General features: G+C 45.2%; 2 long non-coding RNA genes across 3 annotated transcripts; one reads left to right on the top strand and one right to left on the bottom strand.

The window, feature by feature from the left end:
* Nucleotides 1–1,281: 1,281 nt before the first annotated feature.
* Nucleotides 1,282–10,672, bottom strand: LOC117310556 (uncharacterized). 2 transcript variants are annotated; one of them, XR_012329447.1, is made up of 3 exons: nucleotides 6,531–10,672; nucleotides 4,530–5,491; nucleotides 1,282–3,589 (listed from the first exon to the last, which is right to left on the bottom strand). It is a non-coding gene; the product is annotated as an uncharacterized lncRNA (long non-coding RNA). The 2 variants fall into 2 exon arrangements; XR_004524707.2 differs by lacking the exon at nucleotides 6,531–10,672 and having other exon boundaries at nucleotides 4,530–4,833; nucleotides 5,274–5,906.
* Nucleotides 10,673–25,088: 14,416 nt separating this feature from the next.
* LOC117310558 (uncharacterized) lies at nucleotides 25,089–26,522 on the top strand. The gene is made up of 2 exons (XR_004524709.2): nucleotides 25,089–25,439; nucleotides 25,853–26,522. It is a non-coding gene; the product is annotated as an uncharacterized lncRNA (long non-coding RNA).
* Nucleotides 26,523–27,252: the final 730 nt, after the last annotated feature.

The raw sequence follows: 27,252 nt of genomic DNA, 5'->3' as shown, positions 1-27,252 counted from the left end.
AGCCTCCTACACTGCTGGTGGGAATGTCAAGAGGTGCAGCCACTATGAAGAACAGGATGGAGGGTCCTCCAAACACGAAAAATAGGACTTCCCTGGTGGCGCAGTGGTTGAGAGTCCGCCTGCCGATGCAGGGGACACGGGTTCATGCCCCGGTCCGGGAGGATCCCACGTGCTGCGGAGCGGCTGGGCCCCTGAGCCGTGGCCGCTAAGCCTGCGCGTCTGGAGCCTGTGCTCCGCAACGGGAGAGGCCACAACAGTGAGAGGCCCGCGTAACGCAAAAAAACCCAAAAACAAACAAAAAAATGAAAAATAGAGCTCCCATACGATCCAGCAATCCCACTCCTGGGCATATACCCTGAGAAAACCGTAACTCAAAAAGACACATGCGCCCCAATGTTCATTGCAGCACTATTTACAATAGCCAGGACACAGCAGCAACCTAAGTGTCCATCGACAGATGAATGGATAAAGAAGATGTGGCACATACATACAATGTAATATTACTCGGCCATAAAAAGGAACGAAACAGTTATTTGTAGTGAGGTGGATGGACCCAGAGTCTGTCATACAGAGTGAAGTAAGTCAGAAACAGAAAAACAGATACCATATGCTGACACATATATATGGAATCTTAAAAAAAAAAAAGGGTCTGAAGAACCTAGGGGCAGGACAGGAATAAAGACGCAGACGTAGAGAATGGACTTGAGGACATGGGGAGGGGGAAGGGTAAGCTGGGACGAAGTGAGAGAGTGGCATTGACATATGTACACTACCAAATATAATATAGACAGCTAGTGGGAAGCAGCCGCATAGCACAGGGAGATCAGCTTGGTGCTTTGTGACCACCTAGAGGGGTGGGATAGGGAGGGTGGGAGGGAGATGCAAGAGGGAGGGGATATGGGGATATATGTATACGTGTAGCTGATTCACTTTGTTATACAGCAGAAACTAACACACCATTGTAAAGCAGTTATACTCCAATAAAGATGTAAAAAATAAAAATAAAAATTACTTTAAACATGAAAAAAAAGATGTGGGGTGTGTGTGTGTGTGTGTGTGTGTGTGTGTGTGTGTGTGTGTGTGTAATGGAATATTACTCAGCCATGAAAAGAATCAAATAATGCCATTTGCAGCCACATGGATGGACCTAGAGATGATCATACCAAGTGAAGTAAGTCAGACAAAGAAAGACAAATATCATATGATATCACTCATGTGGAATCTAATTTTTAAAAAATGCTATAAATGAACTTATTTACAAAACAGAAACAGACTCACAGATTTTGAAAACAAACTTATGGTTACCAAAGGGGGAAGCGGGGGGTGGGGATAAATTAGAAGCTTGGGATTAACATATACACACTACTATATATAAAATACAACAAGGACCTACTGTATAGCACAGGGAACTCTACTCAGTACTCAATACTCTATAATAACCTATATGGGAAAACAATCTGAAAAGGAATGAATATATGTATAACTGAATCACTTTGCTGTACACCTGAAACTAAAACAACATTGTAAATCAACTATACTCCAATAAAATTTTAAAAAATAAAATGACTTTAGTATGGATTTTGACCAAATCTTGCTTTCTTACACGAACAAGATAACGGCATTGAAACGCAGAATGATGAGAGAGAAAGACAGACAGCGGGCATTGGCTCTTCCTAATATTTAAAGACACGTCCCTAAGCTCTTGAGAGACAGGGTAACCCGTGAAGTCACCAGCGTCCTGGGATGGGCACCGTTTTCATCTCCAACTCACGGCTAAGGGAACAGAAGCCCAGAGAAATTGGGGAACGAGGCCAAGTTTCCACAAGCAGTAAGTAGAGACATCCTTAGAAGAACTGGGTCTGTAATATGGCAAAGACAGTAGGACACACCAGTTCCTTATTAACAGTGCCACAGATTGCAGGGAACAGGGATTTTTCTGTTTGTTAGTAGCGGCTTTCATTGTCCAGCGTTTAAATTATCAGTGGAATTTCCATTGGACTGTGTGTATCTTTGATGAACGTGGCCTGTGGGTATGAAGAGCCACATCTGAGCAGCAAATAAAGTAAGATGTGTTTATTCCAACCGATGTTATGAAGTTCTAGGAAGGCAAATACTATAAGACTGGGGCTAGAGAAAAACAAACGGAGCACAGTCCTTCTGATTTAAGAGTATCCCGCTTTTGCGTTTTTGCGGTAACACAGCAATGCTCTTACACACTCTGGATGGCTCTCTCCGCCTCTCTCGTATTTAATGAGATTGGACGAGGCATCTTAAGCCATTCATCTGCAATCTACGCACGAGTGGATTTTAAAGAAGTGGGCGAAACTGTGCTGTCGTGTCGCGGTCAGGTCTGTGCACCTCAGCCAACACAAGCACACGTCAGGTGTGAGAAGAACCAGGCAGGTGCAAACACCTTTACCCTTCTGAGAACGTGGAACGTGCAAATGCAGACACGGCGATTCCTTGAAAGGCCTGTAAAATGCCATTTAACAGAAACACACTGAGAATATGTTTTAAAGGTAGCAAAACGCAGCACAGATGGAAGAAAGAACCCAGAGAACGTGAGGAACAGAGAAAGCCAGTCTGGGTGGATCACAGAAAAGAGGAACGTACGATATTTGTATTCAACAGCAAGAGTTTGGAAACGGTCTGAAACCCTGGGACCACTGCCTAAAATTTTCCACTTTCCTCAGCCAGACTAGAAACTGCATTAAATATTTAAAAAAAAAAACAAAACCGTGAAGGTTTTTGCACCAAGAAAAATACATCCATCCGTTGTAGCATCTCATGAACTAAAGCAGAATGGAAAAACCAGAACCAAGCCATGCTCCTAAGGTGATGCCCACATGCAAAGGAAACGGGCCAGGGGTTGGAGGTGGGAGTTCAGATTTCCGAGGAGTGTCAAATTCTGGTCCTCGTTTGAGCTGCAGTGAGGTGACTGACTACCTCTGAATCTCTCACAGGTTGGGCCTTTCCAACTCAACAGCACCAAATCCCTGAAAGCCATTATTTCAAGCCCAGCTTTACAGCCAGATAAGTTGAGAAGCCACAAAGCAGTATCATTTCTGGGGCGCTGAGATGGTGCCTAGATGAGTTGCTAGAGCTGCCGTAATAGAGTAGCACAGACAAGGAGGCTTAAATAACAAACATTTATTTCTCCCCGCCCTGGAGACTGGAGTCTGAGATCCAGGTGTGGGCAGGGCTGGTCCCTCCCGAGGCCTCTCTCCTGGGCGTGCAGACGGCCGTCTCCTCCCTGTGTCCTCACGGGGTCGCCCCTCTCTGCGCGTCTGTGTCCTGATCTCCTCTTCTTGTAAGGACACCAGTCCTGTGGGATCGGGACCCACCCTAATGACCTCATTTTACCTTCCTCACGTCTTTCAAGACCCTGTTTCCAAATACAGCCCCCTTCCAAGGTCCTGGGGGTGAGCACTTCAACATGTGGATTTCGATGGGACGCAATGAGCCCATCACAGGGTCCCGACAGAGTGCCTGGTGCCGAAACAGTCTGCGTGTGTCACTGGGTCTGCAAGTGTCACTGGTTTTTGCTCAGCATCTTTTTATGGAGCACGGGGACGCAGGCATCCACTGGCTTCAGACGACATGGCAGGAAAGAGAGGACAGTTTAGGTCAGCAAGCTCAGGTCATGAAGAACTTTCCATGCGACGCCTGACCGTTGTGATTTATCCTCTAGATCAGAGGCCGACCCACTGTAGCGCATGGGCCGAATCTGGGCCACCATCTGTTTCTCGTAAAAGAGTTTTATTGGCACAAGGCTACGCCGGTTCCCTGACATATTTTCTATGGCTGCTTTTGCAATAAAGTGGCAGAGTCGAGGAGCTGCCATGGAAGCCAGATACCCTGCAAAGCCTGAGATACAATGACTCCCCGACCAGTTCCAAAAAAAAAAAGAAAAAAAAATGAATATATGCCAATCCCTGCTCTAAATGACGTGGAGCGATTGGAAGGGATTTTACTCAGGAGAATGATACACGCATGTTTACAGGTTTACAATCATGCAAGGAGTCCTGTGGGGATTTGGACCAGAGGGGATTCACAGAGGCAGTAGGATCCCAAGGGAGACGGGGCATGGGGATGAAAGATGCGGATATGTGTGTCTCTCAGGGGGAAGCAGCGCCTGGTCCCGACAGCCTGAAATGTGCTTCGAGACACAGGTGGTGAGCCTGTCTTCTGAGCGAGAAAAGGGTGGATGAGGCATGTTTGGAAACGGTTACAGGGCTCAGCCCACGAGCTAAGAGGTAAGCACGGCACGTGAAGGGAGATTCCAGTGCCGCCTACAGACCTGGCGGGGTGGGACAGCACCGCTCAGTAGGTGACTGTCTCCGCGGGGACCTGAGCCCAGGGGTAGCCTTGGAGAACGTGGTCTTAGAGGCTGAGCCAGGCTCGCGGACTGCGGGGCTGGTGCCCGCCAGGGGGCCTCAAGGCAAGGCTGCTTTGCATCGGCCACTGTTAACAGGAGTGGCTGATGTGTTTCCAATGTCTATTGGGGTTGAAAATGCAGAACTCCCTACCCTGCGCCAGCCGTCCAGGCATGAATGATTTGATGAGTGAAGATGATCAACGCAGAGGGTGTAGACCTTGGTGTGAACTGTCTTGTCTCGGAAGATGAGGTTGGTTGAGACCCATCTGCTCCTTCCGAGTCACCCAGCTGGGTATGAGGGTCCTGGCTCACCGGAAGGAAGTGACTTTTAAAGCCGAGTGACAGAAATCGACTGGACGAATAAAAATACCTCTCACATCCCAGGGGAGAGACTCTTGAAGTGGCGTCAGCTGCCCTCTCGTGGACACAGTTTGAACAAAAAAGATCCCGTGGGCCTGTGACACAAAATACTTTTTCAGTTGTGGACGGGTTGTTTCCGGAATAAAGAGAGGAGAGAAATGTGCAAATGTTTCTTGTTAATTTATACAGTTGTTTAATCATCCACAAAACCACACTCAGCAATGTCAGCAGATATTCTGTATACAGACGGCTGGTAGGTTTGCAGTTCAAATGACCATGAAGTAAACTATTTCTTCCCTTTTGCAAAGATTAGGCAGTGATAAGTTTTTTTGTTTTTTTTTTAATGTTCTAATTGGCCACGTTTAAATCTGTGGGGTGTGCTTATCTTTGGAGAGTTTTGCAAGCTCCACTAGTGTCATCATGTAACATAATCCATCAGCAACCACAGAACCACGTCTGCTATTTCTATAGTTTTACAATCGTTGGCGCAAAGGCCCCTGAGGGCAACAGGTAGGAGGGGCAGGGTTTTCCGTACCTTCTTCTGCTTGGTTACAACACTTTCTTTTTTTATTCCTGGTTCCACAAGCACTTTTCAGAATGGAACAAGTATGTGGCAATACTTCATTGCTGGATCCATGAAGCCAGGCGGATCTGAGCCCACTTAGAGAGCCAGGGACTTTCCACAGTGCAGGGAGGAGCTGCTCAGAAGCATGGCGAGTAAGTGAAAGATGTTCCTGCTGTGTGTCATCCTTTCTGGTCCCGGTGGGTGACAGGGAAGAGACAAAAGGCAGCATATTCTAAAGGGTCCTCGGTGTGTTCATCAGACCCCACAGTCCTTGACAGGGACAACTGTACCCCCAGAGGACACTGGGCAATATCTGGAGACATTACGGTTGCCATAACTTGGGGGTAGGGGTGCAACTGGCATCTGGTGGGTGGAGACCAGGGATGCTGCTTAACATCATACAAGTACAGAGGACACCCCACCCCAGAACGGTACAGACCCAAATGTCAGGGTTGCTGATGCCAAGAAACCCCATGTTAGCATGGGAGATTCTATCTGTCTATCTGTCTACCCATTCATCTATACATCCATCCGTCCGTCCATCCATCCATCCATCCATCCATCCGTCCATCCATCCATCCATCCATCCATCCGTCCATCCATCCATCCAACCATCCATCCATCCATCCATCCATATGTCCATCCGTCCATCCATCCATCCGTCCATCCATCCATCCAATCTATCCATCCATCACTCCATCCATCCATCACTCCATCCATCCATCCATCCAACCATCCATCCATCCATCCATCCGTCCATCCATCCATCCATATGTCCATCCATCCATCCGTCCATACATCCATCCATCCATCCATCCATCCATCCATATGTCCATCCATCCATCCGTCCATACATCCATCCATCCATCCATCCATCCATCCATCCATCCGTCCATCCATCTACCCATCCATCCATCCAAGCTTATCTGCCTATCATCTATCTATCTATCCACCCATCTATCTAACTGCTATTGCTGTTGTTTCTCTCAAGACCTCAGACTAATACACATGGTATTGAGGGAGGAAAGCCGATGTCTCTATTCATGAAAACAAGAATAGTGGGACAGTAGGCAAGACTGGGGTGTGTGGGCAAGCAGAGTGGAGCCCAGAGAGCAGCCCCATGGAGTTCTGGAAGGGCCCCCCCACCTACTGGGTCATAGAAACCCTGGTCCCAAGTTCCCCAGTCCGTAAGTGTTGGATTCAGACCAATCAAGTTCCCTTTATCACCTAATAAATACTCCATTAGGCCACCACAATTTGAGTGAAGGATTCTCAGAACAGGACAAAGAACAGCTTCCTGCTACACTGAGGATCTTTGTAGATTTTCCCGGGACTGAGCACTTTCCAGGGATGTGGAGACTTTAGTTTTAAAACCATGAACTTCTCAGGTAGGCTGGGACGACCTGGTCACCCTAATTCCTGGGATGGGGGAAAAATCAAATAAGTAAAGAGCTGTGAGAAGCAAAATTTGTCTAAGTCGTAACTTGCTCAGGGAAACACCATTGCCCGGGGTAGGGGACAGGCAGGGGCTTGAAAAAAGGAGGGCTGTCAAGGAACACCAGATGTAAAAAGATGGATCAGGCCACGTGTATTTCGCAAATATGATTCTATTATCATTTCCCGCCAGAGTTAAACGTTTCCTTTAAATAGACCCACCTATTCTCCAGAGTGGTTTCAGAGGACTTCACTGGAAAGCAACTGAATTTGTAAAACAGAAAATATGAACAAAACTTAATTCTACAGTATTTTAGGAAACAAGGGATCATTATCTGACATTTCAAATTTAAATCCCAATAGATATCAGGCCTTCCAAAGATAAGAATAAGGAGAATGTGCTTAAAATCCCAAACTCAGGTATACTCACGGGCTTCCTGTCTTGCGCTTGCCACCCTTCTGACTACAGGACACAATGAGCCTGCGACTGAAACTGTATTTCCAAGATCTGTGGAGGTCTGCCATCTTTGCACAGAGCGCAGCCCAAGAACTTCAACCTAATTCTTTCCACTGAGCCAACAAAATCAAGTATCTGCAAAGCATGATGGGCACTGGCGAGCGGTGAGGGTATACAAGATGTGAATGGCCTTCATGGGGGAGTCAGCTCTGGGAAGAGGAAAAGCTCACACACGTTCTACAGATCAATGGGTTCACTCTGCATTGAATCCATGAATTAAATGCTCAGATAATCCCAGGGCCTGCTTTCCTGAGAAGCTGAAAAGCACCATCACCACAACTACCAGCATCCCAACAAGGAACGGAGTACCTTTAGATGATCCAGGTTTTGTGCAGGCTTGAAGCTTACAGAATCTGGGGGGTATCGACGGAAAAGATGCACAGCCTAAAAGCTGTGAGTTCTGTTTGATTCGGGGACCTGACTGAGGACTACAGCCCAGGAGACAGACTCTCAGAGCTCTGAGAGGAGGCTCCAAAGAGCTCAGGGAAGAGCCTGGGTATACAGGAGTTTTTGCTGAAAAAAGCGCCCCCAAAACACGTGCAGTTGAGCATCATAGTTACTGCTAATCACAAAAAACCAGACATCTCAGGTCAATGAGTTTCACACTTTTCTATGCACGGGAAGATGCGAGAGTCTGGGCTCACTGAAATCATTCCTTGGATATGCACCTTATCTGTCTAGGGCCAGGATACTGTTTTCCTCCATCCGAGAGTGCACCACTGGGGCCAGCTGCAGTGGCTGATGGCTTGATGGCAGGAAACATTCACTGTTTATCAGAATGGCAGGTGGTATTCTTTGTCCACAGTGGCCATTTGAGAAAACAATTCAAACGTATCCTACATTTGGAAACTGAAAATAGAGTCGTCATAGGATCCAGCAATCCCACTCCTGGGCATATATCCAGATGAAACCCTAATTCAGAAAGATCCATGCACCCCTATGTTCACGGCAGCACTATGTACAGGAGCCAAGACATGGAAGCCACCTAAGTGTCCACCAACAAGTGGATGGTTGAAGAAGATGTGGTACATGTATACAATGGAATACTACTCAGCCATAAAAAAGAATGAAATCATGCCATTGGCAGCAACGTGGATGGACGTGGAGGGCGTGATGCTCAAACAAGTCAAAGACAAATACTGTATGATCTCACTTATACATGGAATCTAAAAACTACACCAAACTCGTGAATATAACGAAACAGAGGCAGACTCACACGTGTAGATAACAAATGAGCGGTTCCCAGTGGGGAGAGGGAAGGGGGAGGGGCAGGATAGGGGGAGGGGAGTAAGAGGTACAAACTATTATGTAGAAAATAAATAAGCTACAGGGATCTGTCGTACAGCACAGGGAATACAGCCAATATTCTGTAATAACTGTAAGGAGAAAGTAACCTTCAAAAATTATATAAAATTAAAAAAAATTATTAGAATAAAAAGTGAGGTATTCAAGGCCATTTAGCGCGCTCACAATATTGTTCCGCCACCACCTCTTTCCGGTTCCTGAACGTTCTCATTCCCCCAAAGGAGACCCCATCCCCGGGAGCCGTCACTCCCCGTTCCCCTCCCCCAGCCCCTGGCAGCACAAACCCACTGCCTGTGTCTGTGGACTGGCCCGTTCTGGACGTTTCCGGTCAATGGAATCGCACACTGTGTGTCCTTCTGGGTCTGGCTTCTGTCACTAAGCATCATGGGTTTGAGGCTCACCCACATGGGAACACAGATCCCAGCTTCATTCTTTCTGTTTACGGGGCTTCGTAGGGAAAGGGGCGCTGGCTGCTCTGAGCCTTCCAGGGGAGCGTCTCTGGATCCCTCTGTGGACCTATCATCCCCACATGGCTTGACTTAACGCGGATGGTGAAAAGACTCTCATCTCCACTTTGGAACCATGGATTCACGTCTCCACCCACTCATGACAATGAACAGAAAGGAGGAAGCTCTCGTCAGATCATAGAACACTCTGCTCCTTTCCCCTAAATATATCTGGAGGTTTGAACTGGTTTCAGCACATCGTTACATGTTTCCCTTACACACGCCCATCTGTTCTCTGCATATTTTCCCTTAACCTGCCACATAATAAATTATAGGACTCTTGAAAACTTAGGAAACAGAGGGAAGCACATGTGTGAAACCTCTGTGTGAAACCTGATTTTGCATTACGTATTGCTGGGAAGGGAGAGGCTGGAAACCAACCGAACCAACAGACTTGCAGTCTTCCGAGGTTAAGGGAAAAGTGGGAAAATACATGTAATATCTTCCCCCAGTGATGATCTGATTGCCAGAGGGTTTATAGGAACATACAGAGAGAAGCTCAGAAACGTGAGGAATTTCTGTAAGGATGTCAAGGCAGGTGTCTGGAGTTGTGATAATATTAGGATTCTGCGTCTACACAAAAAAGCATCGAGGAAAATGCAATGTTTTCACTCTCTTTTCACTCCGATTTCGTTATCCTACTTTGGAGGAAATTAACCACGTTTTAGGGGAAAAAAATATTTCCAAAAATAGGGGCCACGAATGGCTATCTGTGCCTTCAGCGCTGCCCTGAAGATGAGCGGCAGTGCTTTTAGGGGTGAGGATGGTGGAGGATGTCATGGAAACAACTGGCGAGGACAAAGCAGCTGGGGCAGGTTTCCGGATTGTCAGAGTTACGGTAGAAACTCATCTACCCCCTGTTTTATTGTTGTTTGCCATGTACTGGAAAGGAGATGTTTTAGATAGGTAATAGATATAGATAGATAGGTAATCGATGAATAGATAGATAAATAGATGGTAGAGATGACAGAGTGATAGATGGGTAGGTAGATAGATGATAGGTAGGTAGATAGATGATAGATAGATAGATAGATGGTAGATAGATAGGTGATAGATATAGATAGACGATAGATAGATATAGATAGATGATAGATACATAGGTGATAGATAGATGATAGATATATAGACAGATAGATATAGATAGGTGATAGATGAATAGATAGATGGTAGAGATGACAGATTGATAGATGGGTAGGTAGATAGATGATAGGTAGGTAGATAGATGATAGATAGATAGATGGTAGATAGATAGGTGATAGACATAGATAGATGATAGATACAGATAGATGATAGATACATAGGTGATAGATAGATGATAGATATATAGACAGATAGATATAGATAGGTGATAGATGAATAGATAGATGGTAGAGATGACAGATTGATAGATGGGTAGGTAGATAGATGATAGGTAGGTAGATAGATGATAGATAGATGGTAGATAGATAGGTGATAGATATAGATAGACGATAGATATAGATAGATGATAGATACATAGGTGATAGACAGATGATAGATATATAGACAGATAGATATAGATAGGTGATAGATGAATAGATAGATGGTAGAGATGATAGATTGATAGATGGGTAGGTAGATAGATGATAGATAGGTACATAGATAGATGATAGATATAGACAGATGATAGAGAGATAGAGGATAGATAGGTGATTTAGATGATAGATACATATAGATAGATAACAGATAGATGATAGAGATAAATGATAGATAGAGATAAATGATAGATGATAGATATAGATAGACAATAGATATAGATAGATGATAGATAAACAGATAAGTGATAGATAGATGATAGATAGATAGATATAGACAGACAGGTGATAGATGAATAGATGGTAGATGACAGATTGATAGATACATAGATTGATAAATACATATAGATAGGTGATAGATGAATAGGTACATAGATACATACATGCAGAGATATATAGATGACAGAGATGACAGACAGAGAGATATTTACATGTATAGCTAACACTTTATCCCCTGTGGCAAGGGCAGAGGTATCAGCCTGCTTATTTTCTCTCTCAGTATAGAACCTGACGGTAACATGAGCACATTGCTATGGTGATAACTTCCATGTGTTAATAACACACCGCAAGGCACCTGCACAAGACAAGCACACACTGCGTCTTCCTTCCTGAGTTTAAGAGAATTTCTCTCTTTTTTTTACTTTTACTTCACTGTGGTAAGAACACAACTTGAGACTCACCCTCTTTAACACATTTTTAAGCATACGATTCGTCAGTATTGACCACAGCCATGATGTTGAATAGCAGATCTGTAGAACCCAGTCATCTTCCTAATTTCCCCCAAAGTCAGCGGTTTGGAAACCTAATTAACAGGTCACCAAAATATATATACAATGGAATACCACTCAGCCATAAAAAAAGAATGAGATTACGCCATTTGCAGCAACATGGATGGACCTAGAGGTGATCATACTAAGTGAAAAGTCAGACAAAGACAAATATCCTATGCTATCGCTTATATGTGGAATTAAAAAAAATGATACATACGAACTTATTTACAAAACAGAAACAGACTCACAGACATAGAAAACAAACTTATGGTACCAAAGTGGAAAGCGGGGGGGGGGGACAAATTAGGAGTTTGGGATGAACAGACACACACTACTATGTGTAAAACAGATAATCGACAAGGACCTACTGTGCAGCACAGGGAAATACAGTCAATATCTTGTAATAAACTATGATGGAAAGAATCTGAAAAAGAATATATATACATAACTGAATCACTTTGCCGTGCACCAGAAACTACCACAACATTATAAACCAACTATGCTTCAATTAAAAAAAATAATTTAGAAAAAGGTCGCCAAAGACCATATCCTTCAAGGTGGCATCACCATGCTTTTTGTGTCAGTGAATAACCTAACAAAAACGCAAATGATATCCACCCGACTGTATTCATTCTGCATTAGACATAACTACATTCTTCAGCTACGTTTGTCGGGGAGAAAACAGTGTTTTATGACCTAAAGGGTTAAGCAAGGAGTGGTCTCCAAAGAGCGGTGACTGTTTTCACCAGCGGACACTCAGCAATGTCTGCAGACATTTTTAGTTGTCGTGCTGGGGGGAGGGGTGCTCCTGGCACCTGGCGGGTGGAGACCAGGGAAGCTGCTCTGCACCCCACAGGGCACAGCACGCCTCCCAACAAGGAGGTCCCTGGCCCCAAATGTCCACAGCACTGAGACTGAGAAACCGTGACCTGAAGAATACATTTAGAAATAACTGGAGCGTGACATTTATGCAAAGGACGTTAACAGGATGGCCAGCCTTAAAACTTCCTTTCTTTTTTGAAGTGAATGTTATTCTCAGAAAGGCATCTCAGATTTCTCTGCAAACGTACCTCAATTCTGGAGAGTTAAAAGCAGAAGTTAAGTACTCAAAGGAAATGAAAACAAGATCTTGAAGAGACAGGTGCACCCCGATGTTCATGGCGGCCTTATTTATGCACAGTAGCCGAGATATGGAAACCACCTAAGCGTCTGTCTCGAATGAATGGATAAAGAAGATGTGGTCTGTATACAATGGAATAACACTTGAGCCATTAGCAAGAAGGATATTCTGCCATTGGTGACACCACGGATGGACCTCGAAGTCATTATGCTAAGTAAGATAAGTTAGGGAGAGAAAGACAAATACTATCTGATCTCACTTACGTACGGAATCTGAAAAAGAGCTGACCTTGTAAACATACACAGTACAACGGCGGTTATGAAGAGCTGGGAGGGTGGGTGAATTGGGGAGATGGTTAAGAGAATAAATGTCTGACCAGGAGATCAATAACTCCCGGAGACGTAATGCAAAACGTAGTGATTACGGACAATACGGTGTTATAAACATCAAACTTGCTAAGAGACTAGATCTTAGTATTTCCATCACATTATATGATGTGATAAAGTCACTAACTGCCTACAAGGGCAGAACGTGCAATACATGTGTCAGGTCAACATGTTACACACCTGAAATTCACACAATGTTACGTGTCAAATATATTTCAATTTAAAAAGTGTGAGTTGAAAGGCGGGAATGAAAGTGTCCTGGTCACCAACCTGGAATATTAGGGAATTTGGGGCACGGTACACACAGCAGGCAGCACGTTCCTTCTTAGAGAAAAGTGAGAAAGTTATAACAGACACATCTGATGGTGCAGGGAGGGGCCCTCGGACCCATGCAGGTCCCCATCATTTCCAGAAGGAAGCTGGGCTTCTCACCCAGACCCTGTCTGTCCCCGCAGGCCACAGCCCCACCATTGATTGCAGCCCTCAGAACGGCTGCCTCTGACCTGCCCCATCTTCTCGTCCCCTCCTTCCTGGCCTCAGGTCAATGCTCCAAAAGCCAGTTCATCAGAGGATCGATTCCTAGAAACGATGTTTTACTGGCTTACCAAAAACATGTTCCTAGGGTAGCCCTCACCCCCGGGAAGCAGAGCTGCAGGCTGGGCTGGGCGCTCATTCACCTGACTGCCTGTCTTTCCTGGGGCAGAGGGACGGTCTGCCCCAGCTCACTCCTTGGTAGCAGCTGACAGCTGGGACACAGATAATCAGACATCCCTTAGAGAGCTTTTAGGAAAATAAAATAAAACCGGTCAAGGAACAGCTACTGGGCTTCTTTATCTTAAATCATCCGATGTGACAGGAATTGCCGTACACTTCATGAACAGTAAAAATGGTCAAACGTTCACCAAAATCTTTGAGAGCTGTTAAAATCATCTATCTATCTATCTATCTATTTATCTATCTATCTTATTATGCATCTATCTACCTATCTACTTGTTTCTATTATCTAGGGAACTAGACAGCTTGCTACCTAGCTAATATCTGTCACCAGTCTGCTATATATCTATGTCTATCTACCTATCTACAATTTATCTAACCTAGCTACTCTCTTTCATGATACATTATGATCTATTCTATTTAACCTTATTTATTTATTTTTCAATTATATATACTTATAGATAGGTAGATAGATAGATAGATAATTTGTAAAACGTACAAGTACTTAAAATGCAACATTTTTGGGGGGTGAAATGGGTGACTTGGTAATTGCCGAAACGGCTCTTGGAGGACTTAGTGATGCGTCTGATTCCCTTTTGATTCACTCCTGCACCCAGCCCTGCTGGGGGCATGCCTGGGACGCCTCCCCCCACTCGCTCTGCCCACCTCAGCCTCCCACCCCTGCACCCTGGCCAGCCTGCTTTGCAGAGCCCCTGCTCCCTTCCTGTCCCCCCAACACGTCTGGCTCCATCCCTTATCCTGTCCACTCTGGTTGGCGGTCGTCTGTCCATCCCTCCCAAGCCCCTGGAAAGCACCCCAGAGGCACACGGGTTTTCCTCAACTTGTTTTCCCCATACCGGGCCCGACGTTGTCAACAATGACCACGCCGTAAACGTCCAAGCAAATGCTCTCACTGCTTAGTTCTTTCTACAACTGCCACTGAAGGAGTCATAAACGACGGTGCTAATTTTTAACTCCTATGATCCAATCCACAATACACAGGGAGTGTACTTCCAGTTCCAGAAAGTGGCTTTTAGGCAGTCCACTCCTAAAAGTCCCTTGAGCATAATGTGCAATAAAATATAAGTCCGGCAGTGTTTTTTCAGCCAGACCTTCCCCCACCGCGAATCCAGCGCATCTGGTTCTATTTCAGGGCGAAGGAATTTAAATGTGCTTTGTCAGAAGGCTTCACGGCACACATGTGCACGTATCAGGGTGCTTTGGGGGACTTTTCTGATATTTGCTAGTGGTGGGGGGGGGACAATTTGTGTCCCTGATTCCGCAGGTCTCCCTCACTGACATATGTGTAAAGAACTGGATGTAAATTTCATTTTCACATCTCTGTTTTTCCTTATTTTGTTCAATTCCTACTTTCTCACTGGAAGAAACATGATCCAATTTTCCTGGAAAATCATCACGAGATTTAAATCCTATATATCTTTTAAGTATCTCCTAACGTCTGGGGGAAAAAAAAACCCTGAAAATTATCATTGAGATTATTTACATATTTTTGAATGTTTTAATGAGGTTACACAGGATTGGTAGGAAAAATCAATGCCTCTTGTAACAGGGAATCATATGCAGATTTTTGAAAAAAAAAAAGCGTGTACATTTCGTGCAACGCCAGGGAGTCCAAATCTGACTTTCTCCTAAAATAAAAGAGACTCCAGAAATTCTTTTCTCCAAGTTTAGAAACCATTCTAAAACTTCATGAGTTTGCTGTTTTGATCATAATTTAAATTTCTTCCAGATTTGTACCCTTAGAAAAAAAATATGGCTTCATGCTTTTAGTGGAGAAAGATCAAAATAGTACATTAAATGCTCTCAGAAGACTTTCTGTACAGAGAAAAAATATTCAGTGAGTTAATATAAAATAAATTAGAAACAGATTTATTCTCCCCGAGATTACATAAGCATTTCAGTGTTAAGAAGATGAAGGATAAAAATGAGAAGATCAATGAAAAAATATCAATTAACCAAGAGGAACATTTAAAAAGCTTTAATTACGGTTCAGACACCCAACTCCCAACGAAAGCCAAAACGTCGCGACTTTGTTCTTTACATAAGGTGGAATCTTAACCAGGTACATTTTCAGTGCTTGGTTGGAAAGCCTAATGCAGGGGAAATTGGCTGGGTCACCACCTTGGATTAGGCAGCAAAGTCATTTTACAAATTCCAAGTAATAAACAAAATCTTGTCTAAAACAAATACTTTCTTTTCCCTCTGTCCAACTTCCCCTTTTCTAAGGGAATTCCCTTCAGAAACCCAAGCTGACCTTGGTCCAGCTTTGCAACTGAGCCACTCTGGAGGGATGTGCCCACCCATGAATGTACAGCAACTAAAACGAGCTTTTCTACCTGCCCCAAATCTCCTCTTGACCCTCATGGCATTTCCAACCCCACGAGATCCAAGGGTGGCTTCTCCTCCATCTTGGAATTAATTATAAGCAGAAGGCATGAGAGCTCCCAAGCTTCCATGACACTAGCTGCTTGTTCGTTAAGGATCCTTATGAGATCACCGGGTAACAACCAACCCCAATACTTTGTCACCAAAGATGACCCACCATTTTCCTTGCTCACGTTTCTATGGGTTGGCCGTTTAGACTGGGCTCAACTGGGTTGCCTCTCTCTTGGTCTTGTCTAGGGTGTGTCACATGGCCACAGTCACCCGGCAGTTTTCACCAACGATGGACGACCCAAGCTGGAGCCCCTCGTCTAGGCTGACGGATGGAATCACCCAATAGGCGTATGGGCGCATCTACTCTAGACCATCCATTCCCATCCAGACCATCCAGAGGATGGCAGCTCCAAAACTGACCCCAGTCCGACCCACACAAGGACGTCCCGGGGGAGCCCAGACCCAGCTGCTGATTCACAGCATTACAAGCAAGTCCAGGATGTTATATTGAGCAAACTGGTGCTCAGGGAATTTAAGTAACTGGCCCACACTCACCAAGACCAGAAGCGATATTAGTTTCTCAGAGCTGCTGTGAGAAATGACCCCAAACTTTGTGAGTTTAAGCAACACAGAGTTATTATTCTGCAACTGCAGAGGTCAGAGGTCCGGGACAGATGTCACGGCGCTAAAATCAAGGTGCGGGGAGGGTTGCATTCCTTCTGGGGGATCCAGGGGTCCATCTGTTCCCTTGTCTTTTCCAGCTCCTGGAGGCTGCTGGCTGCTTGCTTTGGGGCCCCTTCCTCTGTCCTCAAAGGCAGCAGTGGGGGGTTGAGCCCTTCTCACCTAGACTCTCTCTGGTCTCCTGTCTCCCTCTTGCCCTTTTAGGAAGTGGTTCCGCCTAGCCCACCGGCATGACCCATGATCATCTTCCTATTTTAAGGGTCAGTTAATGAACAACCTTCATCCCATCAGCAGCCTTTATCTGGCCACATAACCAGATATATTCACAGGTTCTGGGGACAAAAGGAGGTAGACAAGTTCGGTGGGGAAAACCATCACCGCACCCACCACAAAAGCAAAGGAACGGAACAAACCACCAGACCGTGAGCTGTGTTATTGATTGGCAGGCAGGGCAGGGGCAGGGATTCGGGTTAGAGCTGGGAGAACCAAGGCTGCCCATCTGTCCCCAGTTCCCTGTTCCATGACGTCACGTGGGTATCCTGGAGTTGGCCACTGTGCAGGGAAGTTGGCATGAGCTCTCGACCCCAGTTCCCCAGTACCGGCTGAGAACAGCTCCTAGGATATATCCGCACATGACTGGGTGTGATACAGAACGGGAGAGCAGTGTAGTGTTCCGGGGAAAGGTTTTATCAGAAAGATGAGACTTGCTAAAGAAACCCAAGGGAGGCTTCCAGCCATGCACTGGGAGGCTTGGTGGAAGAAGACAAGAGCGGAAGGAGGGCAAGGGGTGAGACAGGTGGAGGGGTTTGTCCAGACAGGAGATGACAACACTGCATATTTGGAAACACGGTTCATAGACTACAGAAGTGGCTGGTAAACGGGGAGCAGAGGGGGAACAGGTAAAGTCGCCCTCTTTAGGAGTCTGGGATGAATGAGCTGGAAGCATGCATTTTCGTCACAGTGACCTGAACGCATGTATTTTAAGAACTCATTGATACAACATTAGATCAAGTGTCCTGCAAAAAGGAGGCAGGAAAACCCAAAGGTAGTCGATTACGTCTTGTGGTTTTTCCATTAAGATGTGACAGCTCATCGCGCCAACTCTATTCAATTCACGACGGTCCTGAACACGAAGGCAGCGTGGTTCCCCATGAAGAATTCGATTTTGCTCAAGATACAGAAGATGCACACAGAGTCTGGTCTAGATTTTAGTCCACTTTTTCTGGACCCTGAGATTCATGATGCCACAAAAAAAGGAGAAAAATCCCACAACTAAACCTAACACAAAAGCCAGAAAGCTCTTGAAAGAGAAAGGAGAAGGGGTATTGTATGTTTTGTCAATACAGAGAGTGGTTCTTCTTGATAGGAGGCTTGTCTGGGGCTGTCAGGGAAAGGGCCCCAACAGGGCAGAGGAGGAATCCAGCGGCCGCTCTGCCGTTCTCATGGCTTGGGCGGGACACGTAATGGATCAAATCGCCTCTCTACATGGTTGAACCCACACTGTTGGTGACAAACAGGCTCCCCCTACGTTTCAACCGTCTGAACGTTCATCTCTGCCATGAAAGCAAGTTTTAAAAACGGAAGTTCAAGGTGCTGCATCTGGACCCCACGTGTCCAGAAGAATGACTGTTCTTAGGGATGAGTTATGTCTTCAATGGCTTCAGCTGGTGGAATGTTTGTCCCAATATTCAGGTACCTTTGGGATTCACAGTCCACTGGGGAATAAGGTACTAGAAGTTGGCAGGTGATACCTGGGTACAAGCTATATAAACCACGCATGACGGGAAAAGGAGAGAGCTTCCTAGGAACCCAAGAAGGGTCTATGGAGGAAGACCCATTTGTACCCGGTGTTGAAAAATAGATTTTATTCGCACACAAGACACGGAGAATCAGTACTCTGAGGAAACTCATGGGAACAAAGCAAGGAATGAAGCATGTGCACAGAAAGGCAAAAACATCGAATTCAGGTGTCATGGAGGGCTGGTTACTGGAATAATAAGTCAATAATGACGAATGGATAAAGATGTGGTGTATATATACAATGGAATAGTACTCAACCATAAACAAAGAATGAAATAATGACATTTACAGCAACATGCATGGATGTGGAGGGCATTATGCTAAGTGAAATAAGTCAGACAGAATCTAAAAAATAAAACAAACTAGTGAATATAACAAAAGAGAAGCAGACTCACAGAGAGAGAACAAATTAGTGGTTACCAGTGGGGAGAGGGAAGGGGGGAGGGGCAAGATAGGGGAAGGGGATTAAGAGATACAAACTACTACGTATAAAATACGTAAGCCACAAGGATACATCGTACAGCACAGGAGATATAGCCAATGTTTTCTAATAACTACAAGTGAAGTATAACCTTTAAAAATTGTGAATCACTACATTGTACACCAACTATACTTCCACTGAAAAATAATAAAAAATTTAAAAATAATTTTAAAAGAAAAAATAAGTCAATAATAATGATACTACTAATACTACGTGTAGGAAGGGACCCATTTTCGAAGGCTTTGTCACTGAAACCAAGAGGTACATACTCGATTCTGTTGAAACCAGAAGCGACTGACACATCTGGACGGAAACCTTGTCTTGATCATGTGAACTTCTGAGAGATGAAACTCTTTCCACTGTTTCTCACACTGAATATGTGGGAACATATGTATATGTATAGCTGATTCACTTTGTTATAAAGCAGAAACTAACACACCACTGTAAAGCAATTATACTCCAATAAAGATGTTTAAAAAAAAAAGTATTTTAATTTTAATTCCACTCCAGATGTTAACGTACTGCAGGTGGGTTTTTTTGGTCTTGTGTTTTGACCGTTAACGGGATCGTCCCTGATGCATGAGATGTCACGTGAAGGAGGAAGGAGGTTACAGCACATCCAAGTCCCCAGAGGAAGTTTTAGGTCCACATCACCATTATGATGCCTGATGTTCGAAGCATGGGAGCATTCATGCCTACATGCCTGCACAGAATTAAGGGAGAGATTCCTCAGCTGGAGATTCTTTCTGATCCTATAAAGTGATGCAAATATATTCGATGTTACGATTTTAGGGCAAAGCCAATCTCCAATGAGGGATTCACAGCTCACGCCCACGCTGATTTTAGTGAAAGCTGCTAGAGAACCTTGCAAGATTCTTGGCCACACGTTGGCTGAATGGTCCTCCAGCCCTGTGGCTCGAGAAGTTGATGGACCCATAGCAGAAAATGCAGGCTGCCCTTCCTGTGTTGGGCGTGGCGTGCTCTGTGGGCTAAGGAAAGGGCCGTGTGTGTTCCCTGTGGCTGAGCTGGACTTCTGGTTTCCACCGGCCTCGGGGGATGAGACTCAGAGGGTCATATCTCAAGCATTCCAGCTGAGGGGTTTAATACATCATATATTAACCTTGTGCTATCAAGAGAGAGATGATGTGGAAGGAAAACAATAATATTCCAAGGAAATCTGATGCCCACATACAACCCTGTTCGAGTCCGTTCTCCTTTTTGAAACCCATACCCTACACATCTGTTGGTGCAGATTGTGTGACAGTCAGTCCCAAACGCACACACTCTAGAGATGAGGCAAAGCGCAATTTATATCAGCTTCTTAAATACATTTTTTTTTCCCTGCGGTACGCGGGCCTCTCACTGTTGTGGCCTCTCCCGTTGAGGAGCACAGGCTCCGGACGCGCAGGCTCAGCGGCCATGGCTCACGGGCCCAGCCGCTCCGCGGCATGTGGGATCCTCCCGGGCCGGGGCGCGAACCCGTGTCCCCTGCATCGGCAGGCGGACTCTCAACCACTGCGCCACCAGGGAAGCCCCTTAAATACATTTTTAATATGTCAAAGTCTTCAGCAAATGTTACCTTCTCGAAAGCAGTGAGAAATGCGCTGTGAATATCTCCAGCATGACCGATAAGGGGGTTATCGGACCGATAAGGGGGCAATCTGCCCCTTGAAATCTTTTAGGGGATGCTGTCTAGCCACGCGTGTTTCTCTCTGCAGAAGGGGATCCACATTTTCCAGAGACGAGGATCAACTCGGGTTTTCTGTGCAATGTGGAGCCTCCTTGAGCATCAGATGAAGACGCCTGTGGGATTCACGCCCGGATGTTGCAGCTGATGGGGAAACAGATGGTGGGACTCAAGCCGTCCTTTGGAAAATATCGGTACAATCGCTGCAAACACCACAAAGCGAAGGCGGAGAGATGTCTGCAATCTGTGTCAGATACTGGGTCTTTCTAGCTCCATATGGCCTTTGCCTTTTCCCAAGAATAGTTTATAATGAAGTCAGCACGATGCCTTTTTTCTGGACCAACCACACCTAACATTTGCAAACTGATGACCACCGCCCAGTGGTCTGCAAAGGACAGCTGTTTGCGGTTAAAGGCATCAACGGCATTTCCCCGGGTGTCATCATTTTCCTCGGGCTCCCTCCCTGCAGCTCATTTTCTCAAGTTTAGGGACCCAGTCTTTATGTTTCAGGTCCCAGCCCACACACATCGCCCCGTTGGACACGAAAAATTACATTAACATGGGATCAATTTTGAGAAAAGAATACTCTTTCAAAAAAAAAAAAAGACTTTTGATTTTACTCTTTCTTTAGCAAATGTCTTACTTGAGGTAATCCACCCTCCCCTGCCCCCCTTGCTTTTGTTCACATCAGCAACTTTTCGCCCAGAAGGATCTCATCAAGAACGTGCTGCATTTTCTCGAGTGCAAGGATGAAGTGGAATATCTGGCTGGGTTTTTGTTTGCCTGCTGTTAACAAGAAAATTAGTCTTTTCTAAGCCAAATTTAGAGACAAATAATTATTTTTTTCTCTTTTTAAGAAATTTTTTATTGCAGTACAGTTGATCTACAATTCTGTTAATTTCTGCGGTACAGCAAAGTGAATCAGTTATACATATATATCCACTTTTTTTAAAGATTCTTTTCCCATATAGGCCATTACAGAGTATTGAGTAGAGTTCCCTGTGCTGTACAGTAGGTCCTTATTAGTTATCTATTCTATATATAGTAGTGTGTATGTGTCAGTCCCAATCTCCCCGTTTATCCCTCCCCCGCCCTTACCCACAGTAACCATAAGTTTGTTTTCTACGTCTGTGACTCTATTTCTGTTTTGTAGATAAGTTCAAGAGACGAACAATGATTCAGCCTTGCCTTATCTTGGGCACAGTGTGGAATCGACTTAAAAATAGCAGAATGCTATTATGCTAACACATAAATATGGAATCTAAAAAAAAAAAAGGTTCTCAAGAACCTAGGGGCAGGACAGGAATAAAGATGCAGACGTAGAGAATGGACTTGAGGACACGGGGAGGGGGAAGGGTAAGCTGGGACGAAGTGAGAGAGTGGCATGGACATATATACACTCCCAAATGTAAAATAGATAGCTAGTGGGAAGCAGCCGCATGGCACAGGGAGATCAGCTCGGTGCTTTGTGACCACCTAGAGGGGTGGGATAGGAAGGGTGGGAGGGAGGGAGATGCAAGAGGGAGGGGATATGGGAACATATGTATACGTATAGCCGATTCACTTTGTTATACAGCAGAAACTAACACACCATTGTAGAGCAATTATACTCCAATAAAGATGTCTAAAAAAAAATGCTTTTAAGACCTCATCCTGTAGCTGAAACTCCAACTATGGTAAGGTGTATCTGTCTGTAGCATGCGTCTACCGTGTTTTACGAGCTTCACGGGGTGATGACCACCTAGGACAGCCTGGAATGCCCTACACCACAGGAAATACCCGCGAGGCGTCACCTTACACACTTCTGTAAGAATTCCTCTGGGATTTACACCTACAACGGATAGGGCTGGGTCATGAGATGTCCACGTACTCAGTGAGCATCTAACGTCTGGCCAGACGCTCTTCACAAGGGCAGCTACAGAAACTCAGTATCCTGCTGGCCCCCAGTGGTGGTCGTCTCACACAGGCGAGCGTTTCATACTATTCTGTACTGTGGAATCACCCCCCACACACACACACACACACGATGAAACATACAATATATGCACGGTTGCTAACATTGTAATTAAACCTTTCATTCGTTTTTTCAATCATTTGGAAACTATAGCATCTCTTCCACCCATATATGAACTTACGCTGCGCCATCTCTCTTACACAACGTGTTTCCAAAAAGGGTAGAGACGTAATATTATTATTACCTTCCTCCCGCAACAGAGGTTTTCTGTGGCATATATGTTGGGTACCGATGGTCACGATGGCATCGTCTCAGACCAGAAAAGGAACGAAAAGGAAAAGGTGGGGTTCACTAAACTAGGGCAGGGGCAACCTCCCCACCTGCTCCTCTGTGGGACTCATGGCTTCTGTCCATCTTTCTCTGTCTTTCCTCCTTGGCTTCCTAAAAACGTGCATCTTTTCTGGGCTCACGGCTCCCCCTGCAAATAAAGTACCGTAATATAAATCCTCGAAAACCCGGTGTCCTCTGGTCCTGAAATAGCAAGAATCTAAGGTAACCAAAAGGAGGACTGATCCCATTGCCATGGTTCAAGCTTCCTTTCCATCAATTAAAACCACGTGTGTGTGTTCCAGCCATGAGCTCCAGATGTCCCTGCGGTAGGGGATCTCTCTAAGAGCCACGCAATCCGCTATAGTCCCCGACGTGGTATTTCAGTGCATCCGTGTCTACACAAAACCGCCACAGGGGATGGTCAGCTGGGAGGACTTTGTATGAACACGGAGCCGTGCCCTGGACGCAAGGTTCCAATGTCCCGAACCCATAAAGGCAAGTTCTCTCAGTGGTGACCCAAATGCCCCCTTAGCCCATTCACCTGACACTTCGTCTGTCCATCCGATGAATTTTGGAAGTCTGTGAACCACCATCATCCCGCCAACTGGACCCTGAATACGTCACACCAATATTCATCTCCTTTCCATCTTTTTTTAAGAGCAGGAAAGCACGCGACAGTGGGAAGACGCGTACTATGGCTTGCCTTCTCTCTTTTCTAGAATCTCGAGGAAAATCTGGCTGTCCCCGAAGTCCCGTGGATACACACATTTTAATCCGTTGTAACGATTTTGTCTGCAAAGCACACTTCACCCGGGTGTCCTACGTGAATCAGGAGCCAGTGCCTAGTGCGTATCCACTGTGTTGGTAGCCACTGCGCTAGCTTCTGGTTTCAAGGAAAAACGTTAAAGCACTTGGATTACATGTGGACTTTTGCTTTCTAGGTCATTGTTTCATGAAAATAAAATGTCACAGAAGACAGAAAGCCGCTGTATGCATTCTTTCAAAATGTTTTCCTCTGCCCAGAGAAACAAGCTCCACCTGTATAAATATTAGGCGGCCAGGAAGTAACTGTTTACTTATTATTATAAAGCCTTAAAGGCAGCAGAAAGAAGAATGTCGTGTTTATTTTTCCACACGAAATAACAGTTAAAGCCACTGCAATGGCAAGGGGAGATGGGAGAATCTAAGTTGATAGGAATAGTTATAAAACTGTTACAATCGCCCAGATGTATCATCTGGGAGTTATTTTGCATAATGCTGATTTCACTTAGGGTGTCTCATGGGTAGACGGTCAGCTCAGACACAAACCGAAGCCCAATATATTTTTTCTCTCCAAGGTTCACAGCGTTGCCAACCGGGATGAATGCCAACCCGAAGAAGAGGATGACGTTCTTAGCAAAGAACCACGACGGCATCCTGGGCGGACTGACGGACGGTGTCATTCTTCAAGCTGTTTTAGACGATCGTTTCTTTTTCTGCCAAGCCTCTCCCTTTCGTGAAGCCTCTCCCTTGTTCTCTTATTTGTTAAGGTTTGTTTTCTTTAAGTCGACCCTATTTAGACTTCTTTCTGAGTGAAAGCATCTGGGGATCACTAGATGATTATCCCTCTGTCACAAACAATTTGCAACAGTGCCCTTTATGGACGGCTGCTGCTTTAGCAAACCAAATTACAGGACGCCCGCAAGTATAAGGATGTCCCAAATATTGCGTTGGACACACTTAACAGTTACCACTCATCTATTTACCAGCTACATTTGAAGCTGGGGCAAATAATGAATAGTTTTTTTAAGTACGTACGTTAATTGGGGACATGCTCATGCTTTAAAAAATCATTCAGCATTTACCCCAACTTCAAATGTAACTGGGCTTCCTGTATTTTATTGGGCTACCCTGCCTTTACAAGCCCTTTCTGGGGGCGGTGGGATGTGCATAGCAGATGGTACTATAATAATATCATTTTGGTCTTGAGGAAATAGTTAATCCTGGTCCTTCCAAAGCTACTTTTGCAAGTCAGCCAGGATGCTGCATTAACTATCTTTTACTTTCTAGCAGCGATAATTTGCTCGGGGCGTGGATGGGGGGGGGGGGTCACCCGCAGCTTTCAACGTTCACGCCAATCACCTGTAACTAAACCAATGACCATCTGAGCGTGGAGTACAACCTGCAGCCGTTTAAACTCCCTGAGACAGGAGACGATGGGCAATAATAAATCTTTCGAGGCCGTCCACGGGCTGTCCCGATGCGTACGGAAATCCTGCCCTGCATTCCTGATACCTTCCTTCCCAAGATGTCCACGGCTCCGCCCCCCGCCCCCCAATCCACCAGCAACCTCTTCGCAAGCTTGTCTACGCGGGTCCCAGACAACAGCAGGCTCAGAATATCGAGTTGTTCTACCGCGGAAAGAGAAACGGGTGCTGGACTCAGACCCAAGGTTAACAGCCGACCGGGTCCCATCCTCACGCTTTGGGGGCGTCACCTTCATTCTCTGCGACTGGATAAAGGTTTGTGCCCTTTCCAGAGCGGGCGCTGGTTACCGGGGATGCTGCAAACAGGCGAAAAGAACCTCGCTGGGAGTGTGGGCACTGCTGAGGCTGTGGACTGCAGCCAGCTTGGCGACCTAAGCTAGACATAAACGCCAGTCGGATAACAGTCCCTACCCGAGAGGTTCCTGGTTGGGGCAGGGGGCTGTGACGCAAGAATAAGGAATTTAGAAAATGCCTTGCCCGCCCCCCCCCCCCCCCCCCCCGAGCTCGGAGGCCGTGGCTACCCACTCACAGCGGAGGAGTATTTGAGGCATAAAAGTGGCCCGAAGCCAGCCTGACATGGGACAAGAGAAAACAGAGCTACTTCGTGGGTTCTGACTTCTCTCCTTCGGTCCGGACACGTTAAATTACTTTGTTTCCGTCTGTGGCAGATCGATGAAATGGAAGCGATACATCTGATAAGGTTCTCACCCCAGAATGGTGAAAATTGGTTCTGGCATTCGAAGGGCGAGCTTTCCAGAACTGGATCCGATGAGGACGCGGCACGTTTTCGAATAAAACAGGAGAAATGAGGCTTCGGTTCCTGCTTTACATTCTCGGATAACAGCACGGGCAAGGCGGTGGGTACGTGCGTGCCCTGCGCGACATTAGTGACCACACAATCTCTAATGGAAGAAATATGACTCTTGTCTTTTCTGGATCCCCAAAGGCACCGGAAATACCAACATTCCGCCGCCATTATAAATAATTATAGGATGTACTGGTGATGCTGAAATTCCTTATTTACAAGTCGTCCTAGCAGCCTGGGAGTGTCCGTTCCTGGTCATGGCTAATACTTTAAAAATTAACTACAGAGACCTCTTCGGACCAGCCCTGTCTGTGAACTACACATACAGTACAGTGTTTTGTTGTTTTAATAATTATGGTTCTGGTCTCTGTGATTGATGTTTGGTCTTTATTCTCTGGTATCCATTGTTTTTCAATGAATAGGGCAGAAGAGAATTTCAGTTAGGAAGGTCTTTTACCTAATGAGAGATGAGAAATGCAATCGTGGAAGGGTTTGCCTATTCCTTTCGCTGGTAAATACTCTTTTGAATTTGTGTTCATTGTCTATTAACCGTTAAATTGCTCAGCTGGGTTCGGCTTAAAAGTTAAGGCTTTACTATCTACTTCCCTAACGAGAGACACTGTGGCCCAATTAAATACTGAGAGTCTTACATTTCAGCCCATTTCTCCAGAAAGAGTAGCTCACAGTGTGATCTCATGTTTTTTGGTTTTTGACACCTGAACAGTGTGTTCCCCTCATTTGCAGGAAGGATGGAATTTAGGATCCGCTCCAGCCCAAACCCATGTCAATTCTTAACTCAAATCTCTGTTGGCTGGCCCAACCACTGTGAAAAGAACACATCTTTTAAACACATGAGTGCATACTTAGGATGGAATCAAAATGTGTTTTACAAATACACATTGCCTTCAAGTCCCAGAAGTTTCTGAAATAAATTAAAACATGAGTTTGTCAGATGCCACAGACACCACATTATAACCCCAAAATAGATCCTACAACGATCTGGCACGAGGCATTTATGAAATAATGAACAGACCTCAGATCTGATAGCCCTATAAAAAAAGATATCGTAAAAACCGATAATAATCATAATAATAAGCATTCTCCCTTTTCATGAGCCAAAATCAGGATGGAATCACCCCTGATCATCTGTAATGAGCTGGTTATAGAGCAAAATGTTACAAACTTTATACTGTTGCTCGGAATCTGTAATTATTTGGACTGAGATGTTTAATAACAGTCATTTTCCAATGATTCTGATTTAAG

The sequence above is a fragment of the Tursiops truncatus genome, chromosome Y, assembly GCF_011762595.2.
Source record: "Tursiops truncatus isolate mTurTru1 chromosome Y, mTurTru1.mat.Y, whole genome shotgun sequence".
In the NCBI taxonomy this organism is placed as follows: Eukaryota; Metazoa; Chordata; class Mammalia; order Artiodactyla; family Delphinidae; genus Tursiops; species Tursiops truncatus.
Note: the sequence above shows the minus strand (reverse complement) of the source record. Positions and strands in the feature narration are given on the sequence as shown.